The 14515-nt window shown below is 36.8% G+C and overlaps 1 protein-coding gene across 2 annotated transcripts in view; it reads left to right on the forward strand.

Moving 5' to 3' along the window:
* Adgrl2 (adhesion G protein-coupled receptor L2) overlaps positions 1–14515 on the forward strand; it is a 619253-nt gene that overhangs the window by 80342 nt on the left and 524396 nt on the right. The window contains exon 2 of one of the 2 annotated variants that reach the window (XM_078026550.1): positions 14050–14231. The exons of the other annotated variant lie outside the window; for it this stretch is intronic. The gene's annotated coding sequence lies outside the window, so the exon portion shown is untranslated. The remainder of the gene's footprint in view (positions 1–14049; positions 14232–14515) is intronic. 2 annotated transcript variants of the gene reach the window in all.

Here is a 14515-nt window from a genome sequence, read left to right on the forward strand (position 1 = left end):
TTGTTGATGTTTCCAAATAGTTATAAGTTCCAGCTGTTTATACTTCTCTCTCCGGTGGAGATCTAACATTACAAAGGAAAAGAAAAAGAAAGAAATATAACTAGTTCCCTGGTTGCTCATTACAGAAGAGATAAATTGTATCATAAAAATTCTATCAGCAATTATATTTTTAACAAATCAGAAATTCTCAGCAAGCAATATTTAACACTCCCAGTTGCCTTTATCATTTGGGTGGGGAAGAGATTGGTGATTACAGCCTGGTCATGTGGAAGGTTCAGATAACAGAGAACACTCCACGCCCCAGAAAAATCTGTGCATATACAGAATTCCATAAGGAGTATGGAAGCACACTTATAAGTAAGCACATGACTTCATAGGTGAAGCCCTCAACAACCAAGCAGGTCCTGGTCCTCTTGATCTCTAAATGAAACCTGCGCCATCTCAACTTGGATAAGAAAAGATTGTACAAACTGTCTTTTTCCCTTTCTGATACTCAATTTTTTTTCTTTTTTCTTTCTTTTTTTTTTTTTTTTTTTTTTTTTTTTTAAGAGATGGAATCTTGCTCTGTTTGCGTCCAGGCTGGCTTCAAACTCCTGGGTTCAAGTGATCCTCCCGCCTCATATTAGTTTACGTTGCACTTAACCGCTGAGCCACATCCTCAGCCCTCTTTATATTTTATTTAGAGGCAGGGTCTCACCAAATTGCTTACGGCCTCACTAAATTGCTGAGGCTGGCTTTGAACTCGTGATCCTCCTTATCAGTCTCCTGAGCCTCTGGGATTTATAGCCATGTGCCATGGTGCCCTGCAGATTGAGCATGATTGCCTTTTAATTTAGCAATGGGGAAGAAGTATCAATGAGAGGTACATGGGAATCAAGAAGTACCAAGATGCTATTATCTACCTCCATCATGTAAGATCCTTCTACAATCACCCAGCAAAAGTTTAATAATGAGAAGGACTGCATCAAATGTATGTGTGAAGATAGTACACAAGAAATCAATATGATATGATTAATATAAATCAAGCAATTAAAAATCGAAGTCCTACTACAGGAATACCATTGACTTTCTCTCATTTTGGGAGTGTTTATCAGATAAACAAGCTTGATTTCTATGAAACTTTTTTCAGTCACCTTCAGGAAATGTCTTAGTTGTCTATGAAGTAATTAAGCAGCAGCATCTTCAGCTACCTGCTCAAACTTACTGTGTATTAGAGGATTAACTGTTTAAGGGAATACAACCCTCATAATCATGTCCCATTTTTAACTTTTAAATTTAAAATATTAAACCCAAATGTAAATTATGCTTAAATCCCTAGAAACATTCTCTTCTTGAAGATAATCACTTACTCAGCCATTAAAAAAAATAATAATATGATGATGATGATCAGGCTCTCCCTCTAAAGAATTTAAATAGCAATTGTTTTTGAAATTCCAAGAGAAATAAGCTAAATAAATAAATTGGATAGGAAATATTTAGTAGATGACACACTTTCCTTCCAAACAGGTAGCCAAATTAGCCTATCTGTCTTTTTCTCTAATTCCTTTGCAATCTAAGCTCCCTTTTCCACTGAATACACAGACAACTGTCTCCCTGTACCAGGACAGGTATCTGATAGAATCCTGGCTGTTTATCTTAGCTTGGTGCTTTTCCCACTGAGTATGTCATACACACAGACAGAAGACACAGTGTCTTTGGGAAATTGAGGTCAGGAGGGAATATGCCATTCTGCCTGCCAGGCTCCCTAGTATGTTATTTCACCTGCTGGGCACAGAAACTTCTCTCCAGAGTTCAAAAAAGAAAGTGCTTCCTTGATTAATCACATACGAGTTCCTGCACCCGGGGGGTCACTGGGTGGTGATCCCTTGACACAGACCAAGAGAATCTACCACCTAAAGGTGATACTACTGCTGTATCCATCCACCTTGCATATACTGTTCTAACCTGTGGGCTCTATCCACAGCAGGCCTGTTTTAATAAGATTACAGAAAGGGACTCAACTCAAAACTGCAAAACAGACTGTGAAAAACACAAACTGAAAAATTCCTCTTGAACTCACTATTTTCCCCTGAAACAAACAAAAAACAAAAATCTTAAGTTTATTTCTTCATAGGTTAATCTCATATTTTCTAATGTTTTCTATTTTTTTAGTTTTATCTTTTATCCATATTTATTCTTTGACATAACCATGAAACATCTTTGCCCACAAAGCATTCTTGTTCTGGAAACTTCTAACATGCCACACACATGCAGCCATCTTTACCTAAACTCACCACCACCTCTTCCAACCACCCATTTAGGCCAGAGACTTGTTTATTTGTTTGGCAAACACTAATTGAACTGCTGCTATTCCATTCTATGGCGGTCACTATTTTAAATGCCAGAGATTTTTTTTTTAATGAGCAAAACAAACAACAACAAAAATTCTTATATTTGTGGAGATTTCAGTGGAATAGAAAAGACATTAATTTTTGCAAATGATCGTTTTGTTAAACATGTAATAACTAGAATGAGTACAAAAATCGAAAGTTTTGCTGACTTGAAAGAAAACCTAACCAACAAGACCATTTATTCCAAGGAATCTGGGAAGTGTCCTTGATGAGATGACTTTGGTAACAAATGATTAATTCCAGAATAGAAACAATACAAAACTTCCACTGGGATTTGCATAGGTTTTTCTTTAATGATGATACCTCTAGGTTCCTGTATGAAAGGTAGTGTTATCATCAAGAATTGAATAAGCAGATACTCTTGGAAAGAAAAACAATTTATTTAGAAATTAGCTTTTCCAAGAAAAAAAAATGTGATTTACCTAAGTATCTGCTATTTATGTTTTTATATGTTTTCTGGTTACCTACCATTCTTACATAAGATGACAGGGATGGTAGGGAGGTCAATGTCTTTTATTTTTATCAGATCTCATTATTGTTTCTCACTGGGTAGTTAAATGATCTTGGATACAGAATTCATGCCCTACTAGCTCACTCTACAGCACAGTGGAACTATGAGACCTGAAATCAGATGTACAAAATGCCATGTTCATCGCCACCACTGACTATCTGTGAGATCTTAGGCAAGTTCCATCAACTTCAGGACCTCAATCATCTTTGCTTTAAAACAAAAATAATTTTTTATTGTAGAGAATTCCATAATTTATTATAGAGAGTTAAGTGAGAATACTTTGCAATAAACATTGTTTAGAATGTCACACATTTTCCCAAAAACTTTTGTTTTAAAGGTTTTTTTTTTAATGACTTTTTTAAAAATCACATTTCACACCTGAAGAGATGAAGGACAGAAAAACTAAGTTACCTGGCTAAGATCATACAACCATAAGGGAGGCAAAATTCAAACCCAGAACCATGTTCTCAGCCACTGCACTCAGAGGCTGTAACTGCACATAAAGTACTGATTAAAAGGCCTGACCAGGTCTGAGTGTTTAATAATGTAGATTACTCTCAGGTTCCACCATCTGTATGTCCACATTCTTGCAGGTAGTCATCCTCAAATTGCCCTAGATGAATAGTTCTTTCTTTTTTTCATTTCTTATTCTATCATCAAACTAATCACCATCTCTTTCTTTTGTTTTCTTACTAATTCCCTCCAACAGATATGTGGCAATTCCTTGTTTTTAATGTAATTATGATACCGTAATAGACAAAGCATGATGACTATGTAATACTTAAGAGACTTTTATACCTGAATTGAATGTTAACATGGCTTTTAGCAATGATTCTTGAAGTCATGTTGACAGATCTAAGATAATTTTGCAGGAATTCCTCAGTAGTGTTGAAGTTCCATTATAGATTAATCTTTCAATGACTTCTCAACATAGACATTATTATATTAGTTTAGGCCACAGAGTACATATATTGTATTGAATTTTATATCATGTTTCCAAAACAAATCTTTTTTTCACATATGTGTTTTTGTTTTTGCTTGAGTACCAAAAATTAAACCCAGGGGCACTTTATCACTGAACTATATTCCAAGCTCTTTTTATTTTTTGTTTCAAGATAGTCTCAATAAGTTGCTAAGGCTGACCTTTATTGTGATCCTCCTGCCTCAGCCTCCTGAGTTACAGAGGCTGATGACAGGCATGTGCCAGTGCCCCAGCATAGGCAAGTATTTTTTAAGGAATGCCCACTCTGTGTGGGAAAGCATGCTTTATTTCATCTTCTCAGTGAAACCATCTTTCAATAAGATATTATCACTTATTCAACACCACAAGGAAATTGGAAGAATGAAGTCTTCTTTTGGCATTTGCCAAAGAATCTGTGTTAATTTAGAATTTGCTATATTTCCACACAATCAGAATTATTTGGAGTACTGAACCACACTATCTTATGTATTAAATAAAATATGTCACATTTCAAGACAGTAAAGACTGTTTTTATAAAGCCTTTGCAATTTTCCAATACATTTTTTGCAGAGGAGGTACTGGGAATTGAATCCAGGAGAGCTTAACCACTGACTCATATCCCAGTCCTTTTTTTTTTTTTTCTTTTTGAGACAGGGTCTCACTAAGTTGCTGAGGCTGACCTCAAATTTGAGATCCTCCTGCCTCAGCCTCCCAAGTCTCTGGGATTACAGGTGTATGCCACCATGCCCAGCTCCTATACATTTCTTAGAAGATAATCTCTTTCTCTCTCTAGCAAAAGCCATTGTGGAATCATGATTATGGCATGTGAGGGAATAGTTCTTGTATAGAATTATTTTATTTCATTTCCTCTTAAAATCCAATAAAACATTATCTCCTCATGAAGTTATAAAATTTTAGTCCTCTTGAAAAAGATTATAATTAATCTGAGGTTTCACACACATATTTAATCTATTAGTAGAAAAATTTCTCATCTGTGCTGTAATTATCTTGAAAAAGTTCAAGCAGAGTCTCTTAACAATCTTTAACCACATATACATGCAACTATTTGGATGACTGCTCTTCACTGAGAGCAGACCAAGAGGAAGTGCACTCCCAGCTGCAGTTTGAAAGATTTAGGCCAGAGAGAATGGCCTCCAGTCAAGGTTTTACATCTTGGGATTGTTTTATCAGCGGAATCACAGACCCTCTGTGTTAAGGGCTTCACAATAGAATTTTCACCTTTCAAATACAATTTAGGTTTAACACTGTTTTGAGATAAGGTGTGAACTGAGTGACATTTTGGAGTCTTTTGATCCTTCACCTTAAAGGTCTGACTACATAATAGCACGGATCTTGAGTACAGAAGTGAAACCAATTTTGCTAAAACATCTGAAATATACTCTTCCTAAATAGTAGCACCTGGTTGTACAGAAAGTCCCAAAGAGTCTTTGCTCCCAGGAGATCCCCAACCCAGTTTTCTGCCACCCAAGAGACTTAGGTAACACGGCTAAGGGCAGAGAAAGACAGCTTGCATCCAATGTCTGGGCTGCTCTTTAAATAGATCTGCTTCTCTCACTCTCCTCCCATCTGAAGTTTTGAATACAATGCAATTTCAACTATTGCCATCAATATTTTTCTGTTAATTAAAAATAACAAATGACACTATTGTCAGAGAGGAGTTGGGCTCTCAGTAGTAGGTACCACCAGAGCCTGGAAATGACTGACTTGGGGGAAAGCAGTGTTCTCCCCAGTCAGCAACATCTGCAATATGAAAAGGGGACTCCGGAGGTTAAAACCAATTTAAGCTTGTCAGTCTCTAGGCAAATGCCGCAGAATCTTCAGAAACAGCTTGTGATGAGGGAGTGTTGAATGGTAATAAGTGCAATCAACCTTCCGGTTTGGATCATTGAGAATAACGGATTTTCAAGGTTTTTTTTCTTTTCTTTTCTTTTTTCTTTCTTTCTTTTTTTTTTTTTTTAACTTTTTTATTATTGTTTTGTTTCATTTTGGTTTGATTTGGTTTGAGCTCCCTGTTCCTTGTCTGGCGTCTCTTGCAGAAGTGTGCATTTCTGTGAGAGACATTTCCTCCTGTTTCAGAAACCTTCATAGAAGGGAAGTTCATTGCTACCATCTGTACTTGGTTTAGAAGAGCTTTGATTAATAAGGACCACCCTATTGTTCATTTGTTTGACATGTGGAAATATTTGTAATCTGTTCCTGGTGAGAGAGATTTCAGCAAGGACCCGGTTTGACTTTCCAACCCACATTGCCAATGAAAACCAGCCTCCTGAATCCAGAGGTCAGTGGGGAACAGGCATAGGTGTTTTATCCTCCCCTCGCTCCCTCCCCCAAACACCAACACCTGTTAGAAGTGAGGTTGAAACGATCCTGTTGGAACTCCGGGACAGAGACCCAATTCCAACCTGAAAGAGGCTCTGATGTATGGCTTATAATGAGAGCTGGAGACTGCCCACTGTTACACATCATTATCATTCAGATCATGAAAGAAAATGAAATGGTTCAAGCAGATAACAGCTGTTTTTATTCTGCTTTTCAAAGATTCTCTTAAACAACCTGATCTCATGGCTTTTATTTAAGGGTGAACACCCAATTGTAAACATAGGAGCAATGCATTCTCATGATGTCAGTAATAAAAGCATGGATAAAGCAGCATGTGTATTCTGGAAAGCTAACTAACCATTAAAGCCAAGAAACATAGTCTGGCACAAATCTTATTATGTGTCCAAGAGGGCTAGATGGTATGCACATAAGAAAATGTAATGAAACAGCGGGAAGGAAGAAAGAAGGGAGGGGGAGGAGCCGGAGGGTCGGGGCTGCAGTTCCATATCTGTGAGACGTTAGCAAAATTAGAGAAAGGTGAAGCTGCCAAGATCATCTGAGAAAGGGGTTAGCATAGCAAGTAGAAATGAAAGCAATCTTGTTTCTGTTTCTCTGTTGTATTACAGAATCCCTCATTGCAGTTTTATCTATTAGTTATAGACAATGAGGCCATTATACAAGACACACACAGGAAAAAGGAAGAGGCCCAGTTTTCCTTTTATCAGGAGTTCAGATCTCATTTGGGGCGATGTACATCTATTGTGTTTGTAATTGCTGTGATCATTATCATAAGCATTAGGTCTAGCTCGCTGGAGGAATTCCGCAGCACCACACACAGCTCATCAGAATTCTGTGAAAATGAAATTGTGTGCAAGGGAATTTTGACAGAGTAAACCTTACACAAAGCCAATCTGCTAGATATTTCTCATAACTTTTTTACTTTTGCAAAAATGCAGCAAGAATACAAGCAATTTCTCCTAGATGCACTCTAAGATGGCAGTACTCATTTTTTTTAATGTTTTCTTATTTTGGTATAATAGGTAGCATCCTATATTAATGGGTCATTGTATTAATAAAGTAGGAATAAATCATACTTTTACTGTACTTGATAATAAAAATGTTGGTGTCAGGAAAATAAGTGTATATACATACATATAAAATTTACACCTAATGTTCATTTATGAACCACATAAATTATAACATTAAACCAAAAGATGAGTCCAACAAGCAGTTAAGAACAGTGTTCTTGTGCTTAGTACTTGTGCTCAAAAAAAAAAAAAATAGAAGCATAAAAATGTCAGCTTCATAGATTTGCTGCTAAAAGATCCTTGTTCACCTGTGCATAAAATACAACTGCCCCCAAGGGTGTGCACATTTACAAACACAAATTAATCTTTTACCTGCCCAATGCACAAACTATAATGGATTTCAAAACTGAACAACATAACCCACTAAATACAGGATTGTTTAAGATAGCTCTGCCAAAGGAAAACTGTAATGCATGGTTTCGGGTCATAATTATAGTTGGATTTTCTGCTCTTAGATCCTCATTAGTTTATGTAGAAGGGGCCAATGAAATAAAGTAGAAACAGCTTGTAACATATATGACTTTCTATTTCACTGAACCAAATAGAAAATGTTGTAGGTGCTTAAGTTGTTGTGAACTGTCCTTTCCGGTTCCGTTAGAAACGATGTTCAGACAAAACTGAAAAAATTTTCATCAGTATGATCAAGCTGATTCCACAGACTTTTGTTTATGATAGAGCAGTAATGTACACACAGACACACAGACATAATAACATAAATTTATATTCTGTTATCAACTATGGCTATGTTCATTTTCCAGTTTGTAACTTACCTTTTTCTTTCAATACCTGTGTAGTGGTCATTTTCTTTTTCTCTTTTCTTCTTTTTAGCGGGGTGTGGGGGACAGGGGGAGGCAGTACTGAGGAATGAACTCAGTGGCACTTGACCACTGAGCCACTTCCCCAGTCCTATTTTGTATTTTATTTTGAGACAGGTTTTCACTGAGTTGCTTAGCACCTCACTTTCACTGAGGCTGGCTTTGAACTCACTAATCCTCCTGCCTCAGTGTATCTGCTGCTAAATTACAAATAAGAGGAAAATTAAAAGAAGATACCAACCACCACTGGGGAAACACAAAAAGAACACACATTTGTATCAGTTAGCATGTGTGATTAGCTGATGAATATGTGGTTTTAAGCAACTGCATGTAATAGGCATTTTGAACCTGCCCTTACATCCTGCAACATGGAAACTACACCAGTAGGCAGCTAAAGCAGGACCAGGGTCTAGCTCTAAAATTGAGGGGATCCCTTCCACTTACAGCCCATTGGATTGTCACATGGCTCTAAAACATGAATTCAGATACCAACAAAAGTCAGGAGGCTGAGTTCCAAGTGAATTCGAACATCTGTGAAGTGAAAATATCCCAGTATCAAGGTTTGCTACTGTGTTGAAAACCGTTACTGATCACTTTCTTGCTTTAAAGTACATCACTTCTGATGGTGGCAGGTGTACTGATGACTCTGTGAATCTTCATTAATCAAACCACCAATAGAACACCCTCCCCTCTTTTTTTTTTTTTTTTGTAAATCCATGAAAAACAGAATCACAACTTCTTCACACCTCAAAGAAGTGGTGTCATCTGTTAGCAAGGGAGGATAAATTTCACCTTCCCACTTCCCCAGCCTTCCGAGTAATCCAAAATCAAGAGAGTAAAGACACTTTGAAAACCTGCCCCTTTAGCCCTTGCCTTTGGTAATTTAACGACTACAAGATGTTGGATGCCTATTTGAGCAGTAAGGAGAACCTGCTTCTCAAAGAGGAAAAGAATCTGGAACCAGACCCAGAGGAACTGCAATACGTGCTGAATCTTAGCACATTCCAAAGCTTAGATGATCCCCCCCAATGAAGACAGCGCAGACTTCCTCCAGCCTCATGGCTCCCAGAATACAACATATTGTTCAGAAACAGGTATTTTATTTACACTAGAATTCACTGTAACTATGCTAACAATTAACATTCTGCTATTTCTTTCTGTTTCCTTATCCTAGTCATAAAATGTTTTATTAGCTAGCTAAAAAAAAAGAAGAAGAATTAAGACAGAAGAGAAATCTATTTGAAACTGTGCATTGAATTTAGTTTCCTCTTTAAAAGGATAGATATAACAAAAATGCCCTTCTCTCACGATGCTTATTTTGATTTTGAAGCGCATTCTTGCCCAAGTGCTATTCTTTTTTTTTTTTTCAAATCTCTCACCTTTCCTCCACACAGCCATGATGCAGATTAGCACTGGCCTCCAAGCCTCAGGCATCAAAGGAATTAGGTCAGACCCAGAAGAAATCAGGTTGCAGGCAAGAAAAAAAAAATTAATAAAATAGAAGCTATGCCTGGAACTTCTGTATTCCTTCAGGCAGACTAACGAGCCCTGGCCTTAGATGTAACAGTATTAAGTAATTGGTATGTGGGAGAAAACCAGTGAAGATGTTTGAAAGACCAAAGGTTTTAATAGTATTATCAACATGGTGATACGTTGAATTTATTTAAAGAGTATATACTGCTTGGCTCTCAGCCTTAAAACAATATTTGCAATTAAAAAATAATTCCAGGAAAAGGTCTAGCACAATATCTACTTTCCCATAATTTAGGATTTTATTTTTTAAAAAGTCATTTTGAATTTGTTCTCATGTGAGATTAGTGGTCTTTTAAAGCATGTAATATCTGTATCCAGGAAATTTATTTTATGTTGGCATGTTTAATGCTTATTTACTCAAAAAGCATTATGTTATCTTATTTTGGATTATTTTAAGGACAAAAAAAAATAGAGAGAGGTTTTATTGGATGTCCATGCTTAGTTTATTCTCCAGATAACCATTTTAGTTGCCATTATTACTGTCTCCAAAATGATTGGAGGAATAATTCAAATTCAACCTATCACATTATCCAAGGACATTCTATGAATAGCAGCAACTGAGAGCAAGTTCTGGCAAAGATGCAAAGGCAGGCTATCAAAGTCAGCAATAACATTCAAGAGTGTTTTCCAGAGTTGGCAAATGCAGATGAGAATATTTATATGTGATCTCTCAAACTATCCAGAGTATTTTGGGAAAGATGTTTTTCATAATGCTTAGATTAGCCATTATGTATTTTCTTAGCATTTTAAAGGTTTTCTTGCATGATGAAACAAACCTTTGGATGATACAGTCATTTACACATGCCATCTCATTTAATTCTCCCTGCAACTCCAGGAGGGAAATAACTGGTATCATTATCATGATCCTTTGTTATAAGAAATCATGGCATAATCACTAAATAACTTGCTTAAGGCTTCCAATGTGGAAGGTAACAAAGAAAAAATTTGAACTCAAAGAATCTGAATGTTTTTGTAGTGGATTTTCTAGCTTATTCAGTTCAAAGAATGTTGCAGCCTCTGACCTGTGAATGTAATAAGTCTCAGTGTGTAAGACATCTCTTCAAAAAGTGATAATAATGATGCCATTATTATTATCATTATCAATAAAATAATTTTAACAATGGAGAAATATTATACTAGCTAATATATTTTGAGATTAGTTTATACCAGATATACATAAGTTTTCCATGTATAAAATTATTTAATACTCACTATAAGAGATATATTACCTGTTTTCAATTTGAAGAAAGGAAAAATGAAGCAGAGAGAGGTTGAGTAATTTCCTCAGGTTATCAGCTAGAAAGAGCAAGACCAGGATTTAGACCCCAAAAAATCTGGTTCCAGATGTTGTGTATATAACCATGAAACTCTACTGAATCCTTAGATCATTCTTCTTCTTCTTCTTTTTTTATACTGGGGATTGAACCCAAGGGTGCTTAACCACTGTGTCTCATCCCCAGATCTTTTCATTTTTTACTTAGAGATGGGGTCTCACTAGATTGCTTACATCCTCACTAAATTGCTAAGGCTGGCTTTGAACCTGCAATCCACCTGCCTTGGCCACCTGGATTGCCGATGAACCCAGTCAGGTCATTCTTATTTTACTGTTGTTCTTCTTCTTTTTAGATATATGTGACAGTAGAATGTATTTTGACATATCATGTGTACATGGAGTATTACTTCCCACTCCTATGGTTATACACAATGTGGAGTTACACAGGTCATGTATTCATATATGAACTTAGGAAAGTAATGTCCGATTCATTCCACTGTTTTTTCCATGTTCATCCTCACCCCCTTCTGCCCTGTCAATCCCTCCAATCTGGAGAATCTCCACTCCCCACCCCCACCTGGGTCTACCTATTGTGAGTCACCATCATTCTTAATTCAATCATTATATCACATTGTAAAGGAGTGAGTTCTGTTACATTGTTATCTTGTGAGTATAAATGAGCATCGATGATGACAAGAAGGGACACTATCTTCTATGTCTTTCTATCACTAGCAGGAGTGTGGGTTATATAGCAGCCACCATGGATTTATGAGTGGATAAAAGAATTAAATGATTTATAAATATTTGGTTGGGATGATTGAATGAAGGATGGATGGATGAATGGATGAATGGATGGACGGGTGGATAGACAGGCAGATGGATGGATATGTAAAAGAATATATGATATATTCATACAGGAAATGTATGGGTCAGTCCTATATGCCAGTTTTACCTGGACATATTTTTTAAAATAGACAATTTTTAACCCATTCATTTTCCTTTATTTCTGAAAACTACTGTTCTTTCTTCTCTTCTTTCCATTTTTATTGTGTTCAGGGCTGGCAGGTAATGGGAATTTGACTCAAGTGTACTTCACCAATGAGCTACATCCCCAGCAATATTTTTTAATTTTGAGACAGGGTCTTGCTAAATTGCTGAGGCTAGCCTCAACTTGTGATCCTCCTACCTCAGCCTTTCAAATCACTGGGATTACAGGTGTGTACAACCACACCTGCTATTGTTTCCTTTTAATGGTTATTAGGGATGACTCCACAAGCTGATAATTAAATCTACCCTTGGAAAATTTTCTCTACTCTTTTGTTATGTATATATTAAAGCTTTTGAACTTGACATTACTCCTCTTACAAGACAGAGACGTTTGGTCCCCTACTCACCTTTGGATAGAGGAAGAGCATTGCAGTCCTGGCTCTCTAGATGGAGCCTTCCATTTCCCTCCATTTGCCTGGCAGGTGCTCCTTAAAGATTTGGCCTCTATTATCCCTATTCGATTTAACAAAGAAAGCAGCATGACATCCTGCCAAGTGTGAATCTCCTGCTGGAGGATAGATATATCATCCTGGTACTAACAAGGAACAGACCACATAACATTTCTAATTTAATGTCATGTCCCCGGCAAGTGTCAGAATCTCCCTGTCAAAACTATGGCTGTCTTATCAATAACCACAACAATGTATGAAAACATTAGTTTCACCTAAAAAAAAAAAAGCAAAACATAAACACTGCCAGCTACCGTGTCAAATACCTTTATGGTAAAGTTTAAGAGTATAATAATTTGATAAGAGTTTGGGGTTATAGCTTACTGGTACAGGGTTGGCCAGTATACACTAGGACTTGGGTTCAATCCCCAGCGCACAAAAATAAATAAATTAATTAATTCCCTGTAAAAATGTAATTAGTAGCTTAGTGGTTGAGTGCTTGTGTAGCATATGCTAGACCCTAGTTCCATCCCCAACACTAAAAATAAAAAAGGAAAGTACAAGGAAAAGAATAGAATAACTAAAAAGACGTCGTTTCACAAAATATTTGAGTTTGCTTATAAGCAGAGAAAAATGATCCACTGCTTTGAGAGTTGCTTTGGACAATAATTATCAAAGCTTAAATACATAAAGGCAAATAAAGATTAGCCTTTCTACTTGAAGTCAGTAGTTTGATGATTTTTTGTCAAGAAAAGGATTTTACTAGAGTTCCTTTTACATTATCATCAGCTTCTTATTTTGATGTGATAGAATAATTATTTTCAATTAAAAAATTTGGAAAAGAAAAACTAATTTCCCCAAATGGTATAATTTACCACTCACTATTATGACACATATTTATAGAGAGCCCTCTATGTGACAAACACAGGGCTAGTCACGTACAACACAATGCATTTCTTGATTAGTGGTTAAATATCTTGTCTATTTTGGATTCAATCCCCACCACCACAAAAAGAAAAATACACATGCAACATTGGAAAAACACATGTTTGTGAACATATTTTAATTAATAGTAACAGTGGTCCCCCACACTACATATGCACTGTCAAACTGCTAGCAATCTGAGTGAGCAAAAAAGCACAAAAATTCAAATTCTCGCTTGTTGCTACTGAATGTCAAGAATGGTAGCTGGAGTCTTTCCATTTTCTGGTTACAGTGTAGAAAATGTGCAAAACTTCTTTTTTGCTTCTTGTTTAATTTTTTTTTTTAGTCATTTGAATTTGTATTGTTAATTAAGCCTTAGTTACTTCCACAGTGTGTGTGTGTGTGTGTGTGTATGTGTGTGTGTGTGTGTGTGTTCTATTTTTTTTTTTTTCCTTTAACTATGATACTATTCACTGTGGAAATGTAGCAAAACCTATTTAAGCTGCAAGAAGGGAGGAGGGGAAAGGAGGCCACATTGCCACCAAGTGTCAGATGTCTGTGAAAGTGGCCTGAGGACTGATCTATCAATATACAAAACTCATCTCAACTTTTAAAGGCTGCCAACATAATCTTTTGAAGCAAATTTAAAATTATATGTTGGAAAACGTGGGTTACCAAAACATTCTCTATCTCCCTGACTCACAGCTCTGGGTTGTCTCATATTCCTGCGGGTCTCATTGGGATGCTTCGTAGACACACTTCACCTTTCTTTCTTCAGTTTCAGGGTAGAAAGGGTCCCTTTAACTCCTGAAAACAGTAAATCACAGTTTGTGTGGTGGTTCTCAGAAGACACTTAAAGGACTGAATTGGATGCTCTACATAGCACCCTTGCCAAAAGAGTTCGGAAATGACTTCCAGCTTCCCACAGTAATAAAATGGCACTGTTTTGGCATCTTTAAGGTAATAAAAGTGAATTTTTTTTCCATTCTAGTAAATGAGAAGAGAGGCCTGGTTGTTTTAAAAACTGATTAAAATTCACGTGTTTCCCCCAAATTATAGAGCGTGATATGAGCACACTTAGGTGAACTTGGGACCACCTCAGAACCTTACTGTCTGCAGCTCTCTGGGGAAACAGGATGTGTTTGATGGGTGGGTGGAGGGCGAATGGGGAAGGGTGGCCAGGTGCCGTCAGCACTGCGGCCACGATCGATAGGTGGCGCTCTTCCCTCTGAGTCAGCTGGAAC

Source organism: Ictidomys tridecemlineatus, chromosome 11, assembly GCF_052094955.1.
Source record: "Ictidomys tridecemlineatus isolate mIctTri1 chromosome 11, mIctTri1.hap1, whole genome shotgun sequence".
Classification (NCBI taxonomy): Eukaryota; Metazoa; Chordata; class Mammalia; order Rodentia; family Sciuridae; genus Ictidomys; species Ictidomys tridecemlineatus.